The 19421-nt window shown below is 45.6% G+C and overlaps 1 long non-coding RNA gene across 1 annotated transcript in view; it reads right to left on the bottom strand.

Moving 5' to 3' along the window:
* Positions 1 to 14116, bottom strand: part of LOC144753389 (uncharacterized) — a 205701-nt gene extending 191585 nt beyond the window's left edge. Inside the window, exon 1 of the long non-coding RNA XR_013594327.1 lies at positions 13996 to 14116. This is a non-coding gene — a long non-coding RNA (uncharacterized LOC144753389). The remainder of the gene's footprint in view (positions 1 to 13995) is intronic.
* Between the last annotated feature and the right edge of the window lie 5305 nt (positions 14117 to 19421).

Here is a 19421-nt window from a genome sequence, read left to right as displayed (position 1 = left end):
AATCTCTTTTTTTATTGGTGATCGAAGGAATTTCAGCCCGCCCAATTTGTTGACCCATACTGGTATTTTTGCACATGGCAAATAAAGGTGGTTGTAGTGGATGATCCATATTGTTTAACAAATGCTGTTTTTTCAGTTTGATCTGACGGAATATGTTTGTGTGAGGGCCAAAGGTTGAAAAACAGACTAGGTTGTCATCTGTTTTTTGTTCTTTAGTAGACGTATAAGGCAGATTACAGTCCAGCAAGCACAAGTATCTCATCTGTATCACCTCTAAATGTATCTTTGCTGTGTGCACTGGAATAGACAGTGGAGTGGAGATGGCACAGTTGAGAAAGTGTTGACTTCCAGCAATTCATTAAAAAAAAAAATTTTTTTATTGAGAATTCATTGATACAAAACAGATGCAGCGAAAGGGATTGTTTTTTTTACAATAAATACACATTATACTGACAGAAATATATTGCATAGAAAAAATACTTCAGTAAACAGAGATGCTGCTTAGATAAATCCATACAATATATATATACATATAAATAAGTTCAAGTTCAAGTTCAAGTTTATTTGTTTGATTAATTAAAATCTTACAAAAAAGTACACTTTAAAATATCTTCAACAATAAAAAGTTTAAGAACATCAAGCAAATAATTTTACTAATCTTCTAAAAAGCGGAACTCTAAATAAAATTTGCCTTAAGGCCTTTTGCAATCACAGATAAAAATTTTACAAAAGCGGAATTCATTAATAGATCGTTCGAACTTAGGCACACCATTAGTGCTTGTCTACAAGTTCTTACACCTCGAGCATTGAATAACCGCCTTAGGATTACTTTCCTTTCTGCTTCTATTGTAGGACACAAACATAAAAGATGCAACATATCTTCTTGTCCCCCTTTACACAACCTACATATCATATTGCCCTCAGTTAACTTCCACGGTGGCAGATGACACAAACCTGGCCATAGACCAAAGCGCACTCTAATAAATGTTCGCTTACTTTGGACAGACCAAGGAGTTTCTAGGTATTTTTGGACTTGTTTTTTCTTATAGTCGTTTACAATTGGCCAAGAGTGTTTTCTTTTTACCAGTAGCTCTTTATCTTTTAGCAGCGATAGATGAATAATCAGTTTATTAATTGTCTTTTTAAAACTTTCCTGGGTGATAGTATTTTCCCAAATTGATGTTAATCCAAGTTCTTCTTTTGCTTTGTTTAAGTATGCCCAGGCTTGAAGTTTCCTATTGCCTCTTACTTCTTTCCATATTTTTTGAGACAATTGATTGACCTGGTCGTTTTTTACACGATTCCACACTTTTAAAATTTGGCCTTGCCGGGCATAAAGCTGATTATTTATCCCAAACTCCAGCCTTATTTGTGCCTGTGAGGCATTACATGGTAGGTTAAAAAGTATTTTGTATGTTTATGCAACTGCATTGTTAATTACCTCCGCATCCTTCCCGTTTAGGACTTCGGCACCGTATGTTAAAGTTGGTAATAGTTTGGCAGATATGATTTTTAATAAAGGACCGTATGTCAAGGCGGTTAATTTCTTTTGTATGGTTCTAAATGCGGCAACCAGGCTATTTGCTTTCCTGGTGATATCTTTCCTTTGGGGGAGAAAACTTCCACTCTCGTTGAATAGGACACCAAGATACCGATAGCTATCAACATGTTCTAGTTGGGTTTGTCCCAGCATCCATTTATTTTTTTGTCTTCTGCTCCTTGTGACGACCATTATTTTTGTTTTTGTCTCATTTATTACCATTTGGTTATCCTTTGCATACCTAAGTGATCGATCAATCAGTCTTTGCAGACCTACTTTTGTGTGGCTCATCAACACCACGTCGTCTGCATATAGCAAATTCGATATTTGTTTTCCTGCTAGCCTCGGTGGATGTGAGTTAACTTCGTTCAATGTTTCGGTGAGGTCGGCTATGAATATGTTAAAAAGTAATGGTGCAAGGACACAACCCTGCATGAGGCCGCGTGTCACCGGTATTTTATTCGATAATGATCGTCCGTCACCAACCCGCACCCTGACCCAGGTTTCAGAATACAGTAGTTTGATATGGTTCAGTAATGGGCCCGGGATACCATAATCTACAAGTTTTCTCCATAGTAGGGTCCTATTAACAAGATCGAAGGCCGATCTAAAATCGACAAAACAAAAATAAAGGGACTGTTTAGCTAAAAGTGCTTTATCCATTAAAACTGATAAGATTAAAATGTTAGTAGAGGTTCCTAAGCCTTTAATGAACCCGGTTTGGTTTGGGGGTAATATTAGCTTTTCTTTGACCCAATCTGAGAGAGTTAATAATAAGAGACCCGCAAATAGCTTAGCGTCCGTGTCTTGGAGAGTGATCAAACGATAGTTCTCAGGTAGTTGCCAATAACCCTTTTTGTAAACGGGTGATATTAGTGATCCTCTCCAGGATTCCGGTATGTGCCCTGTTTGGATAACTACGTTAAATGCCTTTGTCAAATAGGTAGCCCATAAGGCAGGGTCCTCTTTATAGACTGCAAATGGAATACCGTTTGGTCCCGGTGCTCCATCTTTTTGTCTCTTTATTAAATTGGCTACCTCGCTCTCTGAGAAGTTTTTCACCAGATCAATTTCCTGTTCCCTATCAATGATCCCTGTATGATTGACATCGTGAGAGCGGAGATCATCTTCAACATATAAAGTCTTTTTGAGGAATTTTACCCAGTCCTCCTCTGTTATTGGCGACGCTATCACATGTTTATTGGGTCTGTTTATGGCATTAATTATTTTCCAAAATTCTCTGGAATTCGCTTGGTTACTTGCGTGATAGATTTTTGCCCACATGACCTGTTGAGTTTTGGTTTTTTTCAGACCACAACAATTTCCTAAAATTACTGTTAGCACTTCTAAGTTGCTTTCTAATTTCCTCGTTAACCGGTAACCTAGTTAGCTGTTTCCTCAGTATGTTACGAGTCCGCCTTACTTTTTTAATGGTATATGGAAGATTAATATTAGTATCTCTATTTATTTTCTCCCTTAGTTGGGATTTCCTACAAGTTGGAGTACCTTCATCCAATTCGACTACCTTCTGGGTGAACTGTTCCCAATGTATAAGTATAGACTGGCTCGGATGTTCATTAAAGCATTCTTGTACCAATCTTTGGGCTTTTTTTTCCACCACATATTTTTTATCCGGTCTCCAAATGAGTTTACTATGGTTAATTGTACAGATCTGACCTTGTGTAGTTAAATAGTTTTGTTTTTTTGGCAGTTCGAAATAGATTTCCAAAATTTGCTGACTGTGGTCACTCTCAAAAACTTTTTTTTAGACTATAGGAACCAATTTTATCAAAAATGTCTATTGACAGTAATGTGAAGTCTATTCTAGATTTTGATTCATGATTGTGAAATGACCAGCCAGCGGGCTGATCGGTTGGGAACCTGCCGTTTAGTGCTCGGAGACCCATTGCTTCCAAATCCATTAATAGTTTTTTTCCGATTGGATTTTGTTTGGTATTTATGCTGAGATCTAGAAGTTGTTCGGGCATCGACCATTCGTAATTTTGAGAATGGATAAAATCGTCCCGTGCCATTTGAATCAGCAAGTTTATATTAAAGTCCCCTGTAGCTAGAATCTTAACGGACGGGTCAAGTATTATTTGTTCCAGTAGGAATGTTACTATTGCGATACTTATGTTCTTGCGAGATGACTGGTTTGGTGGGATATATATGTTAAGTATTATTAACGTGTTCATGTCGTTTTCTTGCTCACCGGTTGCAAATATTATCTTAACTGCTTGTATGTTTGCGTTATTTGTGTCCAGCTGTTCATGCTTAATTTGCAAGTCAGTCCCAATGAGTATTGCCAGACCCCCACAAGGACGTCCAAATTTGGAGTGTCTGATGGCTGGTACATAGTATCCTTTATAAATTTGTAGAAAGAAAGCATCCGTTTCCCATGTCTCCTGTAGACATATGATTTGGTAGTGAGTAGACAAGGAATCTACTTCCGCGTTTTTGATTTTTTTTCCTAGTCCATTAATGTTCCAGGAACATATAGAAACTGGGCGTCGAGGGTACCCCCTTTCCTCAAACTTTTTCAGTTTATTTTCTTGTCAGTGGTCGTGTAGTGCATTCCTTATCCAGTTTTCGTTTATTCGCTTAGATTCTACAATTTTTTGTTCTTCCATACTCTCTTCTTTTGCCTCGTGTGTACTACCCTGGGTTTTTTTTAATACGGAGTATACCAGGTTCTTCTTTGGTTCTCTAGGAGCTTTTCTTAGGTGTTCTTCCTTTTTCAACGGCGTCGGGTAAGGTTTGGGGAGATGTTTACTAATTTTTATCCCCCAACTTTGAAAAACTTCTTGCTCTAGCATGATTTGATCCACTAAACAGACTGTATTTAACGTTATGACTGTGAGTGGTAGAGTGCCCTCCGGATTTTGTGCAAAGGCCACACATTCAATGTCTTTTGTTGTCACTTTTTCTAAGGAAGGTATTGATTTCATTAGATGAAGGATATTACCTCTATTCAGGATGTCGTTGTTGCCTCTAGAGTCATATAGTGGCGTCAGTATTATTTGTGACGATGTCTTCGAGAGTAGTGAGTCCGTGTTATTTTCAGTTTCTTTTTGATGGGTTTTACAGATAATTAGTTGGCCTTGCCCCGTCTTTGTAATAGTTAATTCTTCTTTATTACGTTGGCAGTCTCCAATGACCGTCATTTTATTTGTTGGTTGTAAGTTAGTCATGGTCGCACCTGACTGTTTTTGAATAGGGACTATGTTTTTATTTTGTTGCAGGGAGTTTGTAGGTTCGTTCAGTGAGTTATTTTTTTCTTGGCAAATTGTTCTCTGTATCCTTAAGTCTGAATGCTTTTTTTCCCCGTTTAGCAGTGTAGTAGACTCTACTTCAGAAAACCCAGACTTTGTTTCGTTCGGGTTACTTTGTATATCGCTTAGCTGGCCCCAGGAAATACATCCATTTCTTTTTTGAGAGCGTGTTACTTTACAATCCAGAGCCTTTTTTTGCTCCTCTTGATGCGTTTTTTTATTTTCCTTAGTATGTCTTTGCGCGAGCTGTTTTTGGTCTATAACGTCTTCTACTTTAGTTACGTAGAGAACATGTGACTTATTATCCTTATCGTTTTTTGATGATTTGTTAAAGATGTCATAATATTTTTCATTCTTTTCCACTTTTTCGGGGTGGGACACCTCCGCCTCTCTTTTTTCTAACTCTATTTCTTCCAGTTTCGTTTCTAGCGTTTTCTTTGAGGGGGGGATATATTTTTACCATGCTATCATTTTTTTCCTTATTTCTAGCTTTACAAAGTTTTTTTCTTTGTCTCTTTGAAGTTTTATATCCTTGGGTATTATCCTTTTCCTTTTCTGTTTCAGTACTTATTTTCCCGTGAGTTTCTTGCGAAATAGTTGGTGATAATTCAATTTCCCCATTCTGACCTATTGTATTTTCCGTTTGTTTTGGTTGAATGATTTCCACCAGCTCCCATTGCTTTTTTACTGGAGTATTAATATGTTCATAATTTGACTGCTGAGGTTGACATATTTCATCTTTTTTATTATTATATTTTTTGTGAACTAGATCTTTCACATCCTCTAATATGGTGTTTACTACTTCAGGGATAGTGGAAAGTTTATTTATAATTGGTTCACAAGTGCATTCGAATTTATTAGTTTCTGCGTGTTTTTGGGCTTTAGTTATTAAGCGGTTTAGTTCTGTCAGTTTTCGGTCTATTCCGGTGACCGCAATAGCCATTACTCCCAGTATTTCAATTTGAGTGTCCATTTTATTTGACTGATATGTCAGTGCTTCTAGTGTTAAAGTGGAAGTTTGGTAGAATATGTCCCATGTAGGTCCTGGGTCAATGTTAGTTGATTCTTGCAATTTCCTCTTTTTCGTTATGTCCACTTTGACCTCTAATGGGAAAGGAATTGGCATTTCCCGTTCATTGTTTATGGTATTATTCGCGAGCTTTTTTAATGAAGTACATTCTGCTATATGTGATTTCGTAGTGTCAATGTCATTATAACTTACTTCTTGCGATTTCCTGTTTTTTGTAATGTCAACTTTAACTTCTAATGGTATTAGCTTCACTGGTTCAATAGATTTTTGTTGCAGAAGGTTAATTTGTGCTGAATCTTCAATCCCTCTTTCGCCCTTATTTGTTATCTCTGCATTTTTTAGCTGCAGTGGGGTGTGATATGTTTGATCCCTTCTTAGGTCAAAGATTTCGCATAAAGAGACCTTCTGGTTCATTTCATTTATTGGATTTTTTTCCTCGGATGATTCGGCTAGTACTTCTATGTCACTGTTTTTTTCCTTGAGGGTGAGGATGTTTAGCGGTTCCATTGGGGTTTGTAATTGGTTTTTGGATGTGTCAGATTCCGTTGACATTAATACTCCAGTTGGGTCAGCTAAGAAGTCGAATTTCTGCGGTATTTTAGTTGATCTTTCGAACATCCGAGCAATTGGTGAGATTAAGGTTTGGTTTGATCCGTTTGCCTGCACTTTTATGTTTTGGACCGTAGATGCTTTGTTCTTCCGCACCTTCTTTGTCTGGGGGCCGGTTGATCTTTCCTTCCCAGAACGCATCCCCAGTTGCCTTGGTATTGGAATACTCACTTGGGTTGCAGAGGCGTTGGTATCACAGCGCGGGCATCCGCGCTCACACCTTCTTGAAAACTGTGTGTAACCTGCTGCCTACAGAGTCCTCAGGATTCGGACTCTATCTCACACACGGGCAAGACTATAGCGGCTGAACGTGTAGTGTTCACACCCTCAGCCTTCTGTCTAAGGCCCTGGCCCTCACTCACACCCTAACCCTCCCAAGCCTGTCTGCCCCTTGGTAAAGGACAGCTGCCGTTAGGGAGAGAGCGGGGGCGGGAGGGAGGAGTTGGTCAAAATAACTGTTGTAGTGAGAAGAGCTCTCTTGAATTGAAGGGAGCAGGAATTGCGACCCTCCTCATAGGTAGCTCGTAGGTAGCTCTTGAGGCGCCGGTCTGCGGTCTTTGCTGTTACTGTTGCTGTTGCTGCCATGCCCCCCGGGCATCAGCCCCCTCTCTCACTGCTCTGAAGGGGGGATGTAAAGGGGCTAGCACTGTCAGGCACCTCTGTCACTTCTGCTACCACTACCGCACCTCCTGCTGCTCCTGCTTTCTCCCGTCCTGCTAGCGTGTAGCTAGTGGGGCCGAGTGCGGACGGCGGACGGGCGGCGGACGGACTGACAAGAATGTTTTAAGGTCCCCCCCTGACCCGACCCCCCAGGTGGCCGAGAGGCTCTGGTTCCTCCTGCGGAGCCGAGCACACTACCGATCAGCTCACACCAAACCGTCTCCACGGCTCCTGGTGCAAAACTGTGGCTCCTGGTGCAAAGCTGTGGCCCAGCTCTAGTTCTCCCGGGCACACAGCGCCGCTGCAGCACCCGTCAGCCACGCACAGCCTCGCTCACTTCGCAGCTCTCTGCCTACACGGCCCGCGGCCCCTACCGCGGCACCAGCACAGGCTCGCAGGTTACGGGCTGCGGGTACAGTCCTCCCGAGATCCCGATACCTGATTCTCACAGGTCCAGGCTGTTGCTGCCGTTCCGCGGTTCTCCGTGGGTCCGGGCTTCCGCGGTTCTCCACAGCGATTCTCTGCTGCTCTACTGGTACCGGCAGCAGCACCGGCTGGGGGGCCTCCACCTACTCCTACTCCTCCACCTACTACTCCTACTCCTACTCCACCACATACTACTTCTACTACTACTCCTATTCCTACTCCACCACCTACTATTACAACTACTCCTACTACTACTCCACCACCAACTACTCCAACTACTCCTCCTCCACCACCTACTACTCCAAAAACCTACTACTCCTACTCCACCACCTACTACTCCTCCTACTATTCCTACTCTACCACCTACTACTCCTACTACTACTCCTACTCCACCACCTACTACTGGTGGTGGTGGGTAGGGGGCTGGTGGGTATAGTGGCAGTGGGTAGGGTGGCGGTGGGTAGGGGTGTAGGGTAGCGGTGGGTAAGGGTGGTGGGTAGGGATGGTGGTGGGTAGGGTGGTGGGTGGTGGGTAGGGGTGGTGGGTATGGTGGTGGGTATGGTGGTGGGTATGGTGGTGGGTATGGTGGTAGGGTGGTGGTAGTGGGTGTGGTGGTGGTAGGGGTGGGTGTGGTGGTGGTGGGTAGGGTGGTGATGGGTAAGGTGGTGATGGTGGTGGGTAGGGGTGGTTGATAGGGTGGTGGTGGTGGGTAGGGTGATGGTGGGTAGTGTGATGGTGGGTAGGGTGGCAGTGGGTAGGGGTGGTGGGTAGGGGGTGGGTGGTGGTGGGTTTGGTGGTGGTGGGTAGGGTGGTGGATAGGGTGGAGGTGGTGGGCAGGGTGGTGGGTAGGGTGGTGGTGGTTGGTAGGATGGTGGTGGTGATGCATAGCGGTGGTGGGTAGGGGTGTAGGGTGGCGGTCGGTAAGGGTGGTGGGTGGTGGTGGGTAGGGATGGTGGTGGGTAGGGTGGTGGGTGGTGGTGGTGGGTAGGGGTGGGGGGTATGGTGGTAGGTATGGTGGAAGGGTGGTGGTAGTGGGTGTGGTGGTGGTAGGGGTGGGTCTGGTGGTGGGTAGGGTGGTGATGGGTAGGGTGGTGATGGTGGTGGGTAGGGGTGGTTGATAGGGTGGTGGTGGTGGGTAGGGTGATGGTGGGTAGGGTGGCAGTGGGTAGGGGTGGTGGGTAGGGGGGTGGGTGGTGGTGGGTTTGGTGGTGGTGGGTAGGGTGGTGGATAGGCTGGTGGTGGGTAGCGTGGTGGTGGGTAGTGTGGAGGGTGCATACATGCGTTACATGAGGACACATTCATTTTTGTTGAGCACGGGGTGTTTAAGTGATTTGCCCAGATTCACAGGCAGCGTCGGTTCGAGGCAGCGCATGCGCACCATCTAGAGTCGAGACCTAAAAAGGAGTTAAAATGGCACAAATTATGTATTTTTTGGCGGAAATTATCATGAGAAACTCGTATTATTTTCCAGCCAGGAGACCCAATTATTACACCCAAGCCCCAAGAGGTGAGCTAATGCTATATTATAAACACCCATGTATGGAATACAGAATTTTGCGTTTCCCTGCTCCTGTGTGATGTCTGTGTCAGTCTACGTTTCTGTATTTGAATTCCGGGACTTGTACATATCCCAGAATACAAAGAAAACACTTGGACTGGGTTAACATTTGACAGGGATGGCGCGTTGCGTAAAATATCACCATATACAGCGTTAATAAATAGCCAAGAAATATATTTTCACGGCAAATAAATGGAAGTGTCTTATGATGAGGTAAACACATATAAATCCCGTCGTGTAGCCACGAGAAAGGGACGTTTATGGGCGTCCGCAGGGGGGGGCAAGGAGGGGCGCTTGCCCCCCCCTGGAGCGACCCTCCTTGCACCCCCTGCGGACGCCCATGAAAACCGTGACTTCAAGACGGGATTCTCACTCTCTTTCCTCTCCTTTCTTTCATTTGCTTCCCTGTGAAATGGATCCAAAAGATAAAGACACTTTTGCTGGAAATGTCATATTTTTCTGACATTTTAATTCCAAAGTGCAGCATTGGGAATAAAAGGCTAAAAAATGAAAATAGATAAATAACTAAATAAAGTAAGACAGAGTGGTAGCAAACTGGCCAAACTGATTGTATTCACACTGAAACACATTAGCGCCACTTTTACAGAGTTTGCGAGTGAAACGCTATTTTTGTTTTCTTGTCTTTGTTTTCCCTGGACTTGGAACTAGTGCACCAATCCTGGAGGTACTGCGATGTGTGAATTGGAAAACAAAATGTGTGCTATGGCTCTGCGTCCAGGGACGTGGTCTTTTTACCCTACTGCTTACGTTTTGTAAGGATATAAGTAATGGCCACTGAAATGGGTCCATTCAGGGCCCTGTAGTCGTGTCCTTAACTTTTGAGGCAAAAGCACTCACTGATTTCTAAATAGTGAGTGCAAAAGCATTAAGGTAACCATGTTGTTCCTGCTTACATTTCCCATGGTTTGCTAAATTTTGCATTCCCTATAAGTGTTTGCATTTTCCAGGATGTTGTTACTTTTTTTTTTGTAGGCCGCATATTGCTCTTGTCTAGTGCGTAATTTAAATTGAGCCGCATCCAGGTGTTCATAGAGGGCAACAATTGGGTTGTAGTTGAAAACAGTGGGAGTTATTTTCAGTGGGGCAGTACGGTGTTCAGTGGGGGAGAGGATGTGGCACTATGGTCAGAGCTGCTGAATTTGGCACTGGGAACCAGGTTCAGCCTTAATAACCAGTCCACCAGACCACTCTCCTGCGAGAGCACAATCACACGCTAGACCTTAGAGGGCTTCGCAACACCTTAGAAGTCCTTGTGTCTTCGCACCAGAAGGTGGACCCTAGCATGACAAGTGTAGGTTAACCTTCAAGTCTTGTCCACCACTATCCATACTGAAGTTCACCTCCAGTCTTGCGGGCAGGACTATGAAGCAGCACACACTAGAACAACAGTCACTGAGGTCACAGGACCCTTGAGAACAGCCAGCTCTAGGGCAGTGCAACCAGTGTGACCGCACCGAGTGCTGACTTTAGGTGGAGGCATCATATTTGCAAGTATATTATGGTTTTAAAAACACTTGCTGCCTCCTTCCTGGACTCCAGCAATTTTCTGCAACAATAAAAATGTCATGATGACTCTGGTGATTAATGTTCTTCCTAGAGAGAGATCAGAATTTTGTCTAGTGGAAGTTTTGACTCATGGAAAGGTAGCTCAATGGGTTATTGTACCGGCTGCAAAGAACTTGCGCCATGCAGATCACAAAGTGCACATAATGTAAATAGGTCAGTGGGCTACTGTTTTTGTCAGAGAGATCCTTTTGTTACTTGCAGTTTATAAGTTAAAATCCTAACTTAGAACAGTGAGCTATTAACTGTCATCTAAGAGCTGCATACAAACTGCAAAGTATAAATTAGAGCGTTATTCCCCCCCCCCCGCCCCCTAGTCTTTGATTATCCTAATGTCCCAAAAAGTGTTCTTTTGGACAGAAATCAATTCTGATTATTAAGGAGAACCCCCAACCATGGTGTTACGTTTTAAATTCCGGGTATTGTGTTTCTCCAGACTAATCACTATAAACCTATATGGGCTGCTAGTATGGTTGTCATGTGACTCCTACACCTTGTAGTCTTTAGTCTTATGTAACATTTTCTATACAGTGATTTACACACATATTGATTGTCTCAGTGTAATGTGTATGATGTAAAGTGCTCTGACACCCTACAATGGCATGAGTGGCGCTGTAAATCAAATTAAATGCATCTGAGAGAGAGTGGTTAAGGAAACTTTGGGGGCACAGTTAAAGGGTGATAGTGAGGGAATCCATGGCAGAGGTGGTCATTGGGGGGCACTTACAAACATTAATGCACAGGACACCACCAGTGCTATGGCTGGCCCTGCCCTTGAGGCCAGTCTGCCTCACCCATAGGTACCTCAATTGGCCTTGTTTCAGCAGTAGTAGCTGCAACTCACCAGAGGTTGGAAATGCAGGATTTGCACGCACGCCAAACTAAGTTCACAAACTTACAGTCACCCTGCTTCATTCACAAGCACTTTTAACATGTGCTGCCTGCTGTGGGGCCACTGGAATTAATTATGCAGCAAAGAATGACAACATTATGCCGTAGTGTTCACTAAATTATGCATTAAAAAAAAGGCTGCAGCGTAATGCAGTATATTTTCAGATATTTTATTATTTTGACGTCTGTACACATGCTAACAGTCTCTGGAAAGATTTTGCCTTATTAGTACCAGTGTATCATACGAACTCAGCAGTGAGAAAGGTGACCAGTCAACCTTTACAATAGGCCATCCACTCCGCAGCAACACAAGTCACATTTTATATTAACTTTTGATATGTTTGAGCTACAAACAATTTATTAGTTTAAATTGTCAGATCATGCAGCAGATCTTGCATTATGAAGCAAATATGGCAGAGCCATAATTTTAGAGAAAACATTTGCAAACTAGGATATTTTGCCATTCATGTTTGAACTGCTGTTGTGGAAAAAAGAGTAGTGCTGATGACAGAAGCTCCATGGCTCGGAGACAAATGGCTTGTGTTTCCACATTTTATTGTATTTGGTACATTCTGTGATTAGAAGCATATCCCACTTTGTGAATATATTTTAATGTCAATAACTCATTATAACCTTAAATAATTATGTGTATCCATTGGTTGATTAAACTGGGCAGTGAAATGCCAAATAAATACTAAAAATTGGGATGTCTGCGCATTCTAGCCACACCTCTGGCTCCACCCACAGATCCAATCCTTGGGTTATTCCCACCCTTTGATTCTCCGCCCACTGTTCCCCTACTTGTTTTCCCCCACTTCGACCACTGTGTAACACTCAGCATCCCTGGACCTGTGATGTGCCGCCGCTGCGGGTGCCGCATGTGCCACACATTTACGGTGCCGGGCTTCCGCATAAGGAAGCTGGCCATTATTGTGGGCACGTTGTCAGTTTGACATTGACTACACATAGAGGGACTCTAAGATTCTTTTAAAAAATATAGCTAACATTGGGACCTATACATTTTATTTTGTATAAATTAAATTGAATATGTGTAAAATTTAGCACTGCCCGGGGAATTCTAGTAAAGGGAGCACCCATTGGCGAATCACTAGCGTTTGTGATTGCTGGATTATTTATTACTAACTTTGACGTTGTGCTTTAACTTTGGATAAAAGTTATTATGAATTCTAGCACCAAGAAGCCAATATTGGTAAATATATGTGCTACAAATAATCCATAACATACACTGTGCATACAGTATATTTAATCTGGTGCTTTAATCATAGGCTGTTTTAAAGTATTCTGATGAAAATCGAATCGTACTGAAGACAGCCTTGATTGGTGTTGGATCGAGGACCCGGAAGTATGCACACCTAGCAGACAGAGATAAAGCACCTTGTCAGAAAGTTTAGTGTTTTCCCTACAGGTGGTGTTTGTTGGCCTGTGGCAGGGTCAGTCACATGTCCTGGACTCCTGGCATTTAATTGAGCGTATCCCAGTTGTGCACCCCAGTGTTTCTTATGCCCCACCTGGCACACATCATGTAGGAGGATGGTGATGACGTTAACATTTTGCCCCCCCCTGTAAAAATTTCTGCAGACGCCCATGTGAATTATTACCTATTTTCTGCTAATTCCGACCTGTACAATGCAACCAAATTGTCGGGAATGGAGGTGACTTAAAACCAGTTGAAATATATATTGCCTATATTAGAATGATGATGCGTACCTTTGGTTTTGCCAATACATTAAAAAAACAATATAACATTGTTATAGGGGAAAAAATGCATTTGCCCCGGGCCCCCAACTCCTTAAGCTGTGCCCAATAGGCAGAGAAGGGTGTAGCGGGCGGCTGAGAGAAGAGACGTTTGCAAACAGAAATAAAGAGAGTCGATACAGATGGGGCCTTTTGGAAAGGGGGGGGGGCGCCCATGCCTTACCGCGCCCTGCTACTTCCCCCCAGGCCTTTCATTCCAGGCTTTCATCCGTCACACCCCTGCTCTCCTCCTCAGCCCCCCCACGCCTCCTCATCTGCCCATCTTTCTGTCAACTCCTCGGAACTCCTTCACCCCCTCCACTCCCCCTTTCTTCACTCTCCTCGCTTCGGCACTTCTTTCCCTTCTGGGTCCTCCCTTTCAGATACATGCCAACATTTTAGGACAGGGAAGTGGGAGATTGTGAAATTGAAATAGGGAGAATGTAATTCCCCCATTGACTTATATTGAACAAAATGCAATTTCAGGCGGGAGATAGTTAAAAGGAAGTCATTTGGGCTCGAAAAATCTGGAGTCTCCCGGCTGAATCGGGTCTGTTGGCACGTCTGCTTTCATCCCTTCACTTGTGCACCCCCACAGCACCTCTGCCCCCATCTCTCATCATCCCCACCCCTCAGTCTCAATCATTTCCCTTCAGCCATTGCCGCTTACTTCTCGTTTCTGGGTCGAGTCTGAAGCCGAATACCTCCTCCTCGCGTTCATCCCCGCTCACTTCTTTTCCGTTCCTTCCCTTCCCCCCAGTCCATGGCCCTGTTGTTCCCCCACTTGTTCCATTTCTCCGCGTAGGGCGGTGTTATTCTTTTTACACCCCTCCTCCTTCCCTCCCCCTTCTTGTTCTCCGTTACTGTCCTCCTCTCGGTCCTCCGTCCTCCCCCAGGCTCTTATTTTCACTTCACAATCCTGCTCTATTTTTTTTGTACGACCTCTCCCCCATGTTCCTTCTTCACACCATCTCCCTTTCTCCTTTTATTCCCGTACGGTTTTGTCCTCTCCCTTCATTTCTTTTCATCCCCCCCCTCCCTCAGGCCTCACACTTCCATTCCCCCTTCCATGCTTCTCTTCTCCCCTCGCCTGGTGTCTCTTGCTGCTCCCGGTGTGATCTGCACTCTTCCTCCCCCTTAAATTCTTTTAATCAGCCCCCCCCCCCCCCTCCCCGCCACTTCCTCAGCCTTCACACCTCCATCCCCCCCCCTTCCATGCCTCGGTTTCTCTCCTTAACTCGTCTCTCGGCTCTGGCAGCCCCTGGTCGGCCCTTGTGATTCATGCATCGCCAACAGCCTGTCCCTCGGAGCTCGGCTGTCCCTCGCAGTGCAACCACGAGTGAGGGGCTGAAATGACGGCACAAACGCAAAACTAGGCGGACGAGGCGGTGACGCAGTTACAACACTCTGCCCCCCGCACCCACTCCCGGGTCGCTCATTGCAAGACAGGAAGGGCAGGTGCTACCATACCACCCAAATCTAGTGCACACGGTGCTGATGAATGCTCTATAGGATGTTGACCCCGGCAGGAAGTGTAAAAAGTACAAGAGAATAACCGATAACAAGGAGGGTCCATCCACTGCAATGCAACCAGGGCTTTAAGTGGGATGAAAAAACTGGGGGGGTCTCTCAAAGGGACGTGGCCAGTGTAATTAGGGGTGTGGCTTTAACACACTTACGCTAAAAATCTGTGTTTTGCATAGTGTGCCGCCCGACTTGTATTTTGCGGTTTCTGTCATTGCATCCAGATATGCGAGACAACAAGTAACATCATACCTACAACAAGTAAGGACTATTGGCGTTGTCAATGGTTATTAGTTGCATAATATAAATAAGCTGCAACTATGGCTTGTTATATACAATAGTGAAAAAGCGTCCAATTAAAGCCCTCATGACCCTACCACAATGTTGCTGCGATTGCGTTTCAGAAAGACAAGGGAAATCCAGAAAGAAAATGACTCTTTAAAGGATTTCCCTTCGCCCACAACGCACACCTGGCATGACGTCATGCTATAACTTCTCCACTTGTTAGAAGTCAGCAGTGTGAGCAGCGCACATCGATGTGCCTGCTGTCTCAAAATGGGTCTCCATCGGGCTGTTTTGCGCCCTGGCCACTTTTATCCAGACTGCAGTGACCGCAAATGAATATGCTACTTACCAGTATGCATCTGTTCTTGGCATGTAGGGCTGCTAACATTCATATCTGTAGCATAGATCGCAGCCTAGTGTTGGGTCCGGATGATTGCACATTGTTGTCCTGGAAGAGTCTTCGAAGTATCACGAGATAGGTGGCTCCTCCCCTGGACTACAGTGCACATGGGCATCGACTCCATCCCCAGATTGTTTTTAGCCATTGTGGCAAAGATGGAGTTGAACAGTGAAAGTGATGGCCATGCTAGAGATTAAATGTAAGAGAAGTCTGCAGCCGCTACGGGAGCCGGGGAGGAGGGCGGGCGATATGAATGTTAGCAGCCCTACATGCCAAGAACAGATGCGTACTGGTAAGTAGCATATTCAGTTCGAGGCATGTTGGCTGCTAAATTCATATCTGTAGCATAGAATACATAGCAGTCCCTCCATTAACGGCGGCCCCCCGTGCCAGCTGCAGAAGTCTGAAAAAGTGTTTTAAGAACAGCCTGTCCTACAGCTGCCTGCTGTTTGGAATGCACATCTACACAGTAATGTTTGGTAAACGTATGTGGTGTAGACCATGTGGCTGCCCTACAAATGTCTTCCAAAGGAATGTTACCCAGGAATGCCATGGAGGCCCCCAACTTGCGTGTGGAGTGTGCTCTGGGGGGGACCGTTAAGGTGCGCTTAGCCTTCTGATAGCAAATTTGAATACACTTAACGATCCACCTGGCTATTCCTGCTTTGGAAATGGGGTTGCCTTTATGCTGGGCTGCGAAGGCAACAAAGAGTTGCTGTGTCTTTCTAAAAGGTTGTGTTCTGTCAATGTAGTACATAAGCGCCCTTTTGACATCAAGCATATGGAGCATCCTTTCTGCTACCGTTTCTGGGTTGGGAAAGAATGCGGGCAGTTCGATTGTTTGATTGACATGAAACTGCGACACCACCTTAGGGAGAAATTTGGGGTTAGTGCGCAGCACCACCCTGTTTGAATGAATTTGTATGAATGGCTCTTGAATGGTGAGCGCCTGTAGCTCACTAACACGTCTTAGAGACGTTATGGCAATGAGAAAAGCCACTTTCCATGTGAGGAACTGAAGCTCACATGAATGCAGAGGTTCAAATGGGGGACCCATCAATCTGGTGAGCACCACATTGAGGTTCCACAAAGGAGCTGGCGGGGTCCTGGGAGGGATGACCCGCTTCAGCCCTTCCAGGAATGCTTTAATGGCAGGCACCCTGAAGACAGAGAGATGCTGCCTGTTTTGGAGATAAGCCGCCATGGCGGATAAGTGTATCCGAATGGAAGCGTATGCTAGATTGCATTTGTAAAGATGCAACAGATAGCAGATGATATTAGGAATGGATGCATCGAGCGGGTTGATAGCGTGCTCGGTACAGTAGATGACAAACCGCTTCCATTTTGCTGCATAGCAAGCTCTGGTAGTGGGCTTCCTTGCCTCCCGGATGATGTCCATGCATTCAGGGGACAAATCAAGGTAGCCAAACTCTAAGACCTCAGGAGCCAGATCGCCAGATTGAGCTGTTGCGGATCCGGGTGCTGAATGTCGCCACGGTTCTGCGTTAAGAGCCGGGGTGTGAGCTGCAGTCTTTGATGCGGTACCACGGAGAGTTCGAGGAACGTGGTGTACCACGGTTGTCGCGCCCACATGGGAGCAACTAGGATGAGCGTCAGCGAGTGTTGCTTTAGCTTTCTTGCCACCAGCGGAATGAGAGGCGCTGGGGGAAAAGCGTACGCAAATCTGCCTGACCAGTTCATCCATATCGCATTGTCCTGCGATAGTGGGTGAGGGAACCTGGCGGCAAAGCTTTGGCATTTTGCGTTTTCCTCCGTGGCAAACAGGTCTATCTCTGGATGACCCCACTGCTGGAAGTACGGGCGGAGTACTGATGGATGTAACTCCCACTCGTGCATCTGGTGGCTGTACCTGCTGAGCAGATCCGCCATCTGATTGTCCGTGCCCGGGAGGTGTTCCGCCATGAGGAAGATGTTCCTCTGAATGGCCCACTTCCACATGCTCTGAGCCAGATGAGACAACTGTGGAGAGTGCGTACCTCCCTGCTTTTGAATGTAGTACATGGCTGTCATGTTGTCCGTCCGGATCAACACGACTTTGTTGCACAGATGTACTTTGAAGGACTTGAGTGCCATGAAGATTGCCATCAGCTCCAAGTAGTTGATGTGCATCTTCCTTTGTTGCGTTGTCCATAGTCCCTGCACCGTATAGTGGAGCACATGAGCCCCCCATCCCTGGAGAGATGCGTCCGTTGTTAGTGTAATCTGTGGCACAGGCTCCTGGAACGGTCGGCCCTTGCAAAGGTTGTGTGGATTCCACCAATGCAGAGAGCTGTATGCCCGACCCGTCACCAACACTAGGTCGTTTAGCTGTCCTTGAGCCTGAGTCCACTGATGCGCTAAGCATTCTTGGAGAGGACGCATATGGAGTCTCGCGTGCGGGACTATGAAGATGCAGGAGGCCATCATGCCTATCAACTGCATGAACACTCTCGCTGGGAGTGAGTGTTGCGGTCTGAACTTTTGGATTAGCGCCTGGATGTTGTCGATCCTCGCTGGGTTTGGCTGAGCTGTGGCAGCCAGAGTATTGATCGTCGCGCCTAAATACTGCCGCACATGGGCTGGCTGAAGGTGTGACTTCGGGTAGTTCAGAGTAAATCCGAGACTGTGAAGGAGGTGAATGGTGTGGGACATGTCTGCGGCGCACTGCTGGGCTGACTTTGCCTGCACGAGCCAGTCGTCCAGATAAGGGTAGACATGTATACCCTGTCTCCAGAGGTGTGCCGCCACTGTCGCCAGACATTTTGTGAACACTCTGGGAGCAGTGGTCACTCCGAAGGGGAGTACCTTGAACTGGTAATGCCTGTTTTGGATGGTGAACCTGAGGTACTTCCTGTGGGATGGGTGGAGCTGTATGTGAAAGTAAGCATCCTTGAGGTCCAAGGTTGCGAGGAAGTCTCCCTGTTGTAACAAGGGAAGAACGTGCTGCAGTGTCAACATGTGGAAGTGTTCTGAAAGAATGTACTGGTTCAAGGGGCGTAGGTCTAGAATCGGCCTGAGTGAGCCGTCCTTTTTTGGGATTAAGAAGTACAGGGAATAAACCCCTGTGCCTTCTTCCTCCACTGGCACGAGCTCTATTGCGCCTTTTTGCAGCATCACCAGAACCTCCTGCTGCAATAAGTGCAAGTGCTCTGCTGACATAGGACGGTGTTTTGGGGGCATGGGTGGTGGGGTGGATGTCAGTTCTAAACAATAGCCGAACTGGATAAGTTTCTTGACCCACCTGTCTGTGGTGATGGACTTCCAGACGGGCAGGAACTGTTGGAGTCTCCCCCAGACAGGTGTTGGATGGTCGGGGGGCAGTAACAGGGAGTCACTGTTTGTTGGCGGCAGAGGAACGGGAACTGTTGTTGCCTCTGCCTCTACCCTTGGCACTGTTTCCTCTGTATCCACCTCTTCCCTGCTTGCTGTAGGAGGATTGTGCACCACTTTTATTGAATGGCGTCTGCCGCGACATGTGCCCTCTGTTAACACCTCGATTGCCTGAGCGACGAAAAGTGTTCCCTCTAAATTGCTGTGACTGGAGAGCTCCCATGGACTTGGCAGTCTCTGTATCTTTTTTGATCTTCTCCAGGGTGGTGTCCACCTCTGGGCCAAACAACCTGTCTGGATTAACGGGTTGGTTGAAGATAGTAGTTTGTATCTCTGGCTTGAATCCCGAGATGCGGAGCCATGCCTGACGTCTCAGCATCACACTAGTGTTGATCGCTCTCGCTGCTGTGTCCGCAACATCTAGTGCACACTTTATAGCAGCGTTGGAGATGAGCTTCCCCTCCTGGATAAGCATTTCAGCTCCCTCTTTAAACTGGTCTGGGAGGTGTTGTAACAGCTGCTCTAGGGTGTCGTAGTGTGCCCTATCGTATCTGGCC

This window comes from Lissotriton helveticus, chromosome 5_1, assembly GCF_964261635.1.
Source record: "Lissotriton helveticus chromosome 5_1, aLisHel1.1, whole genome shotgun sequence".
Taxonomy (NCBI): domain Eukaryota; kingdom Metazoa; phylum Chordata; class Amphibia; order Caudata; family Salamandridae; genus Lissotriton; species Lissotriton helveticus.
This window is presented reverse-complemented; position numbering and strand designations above follow the sequence as displayed.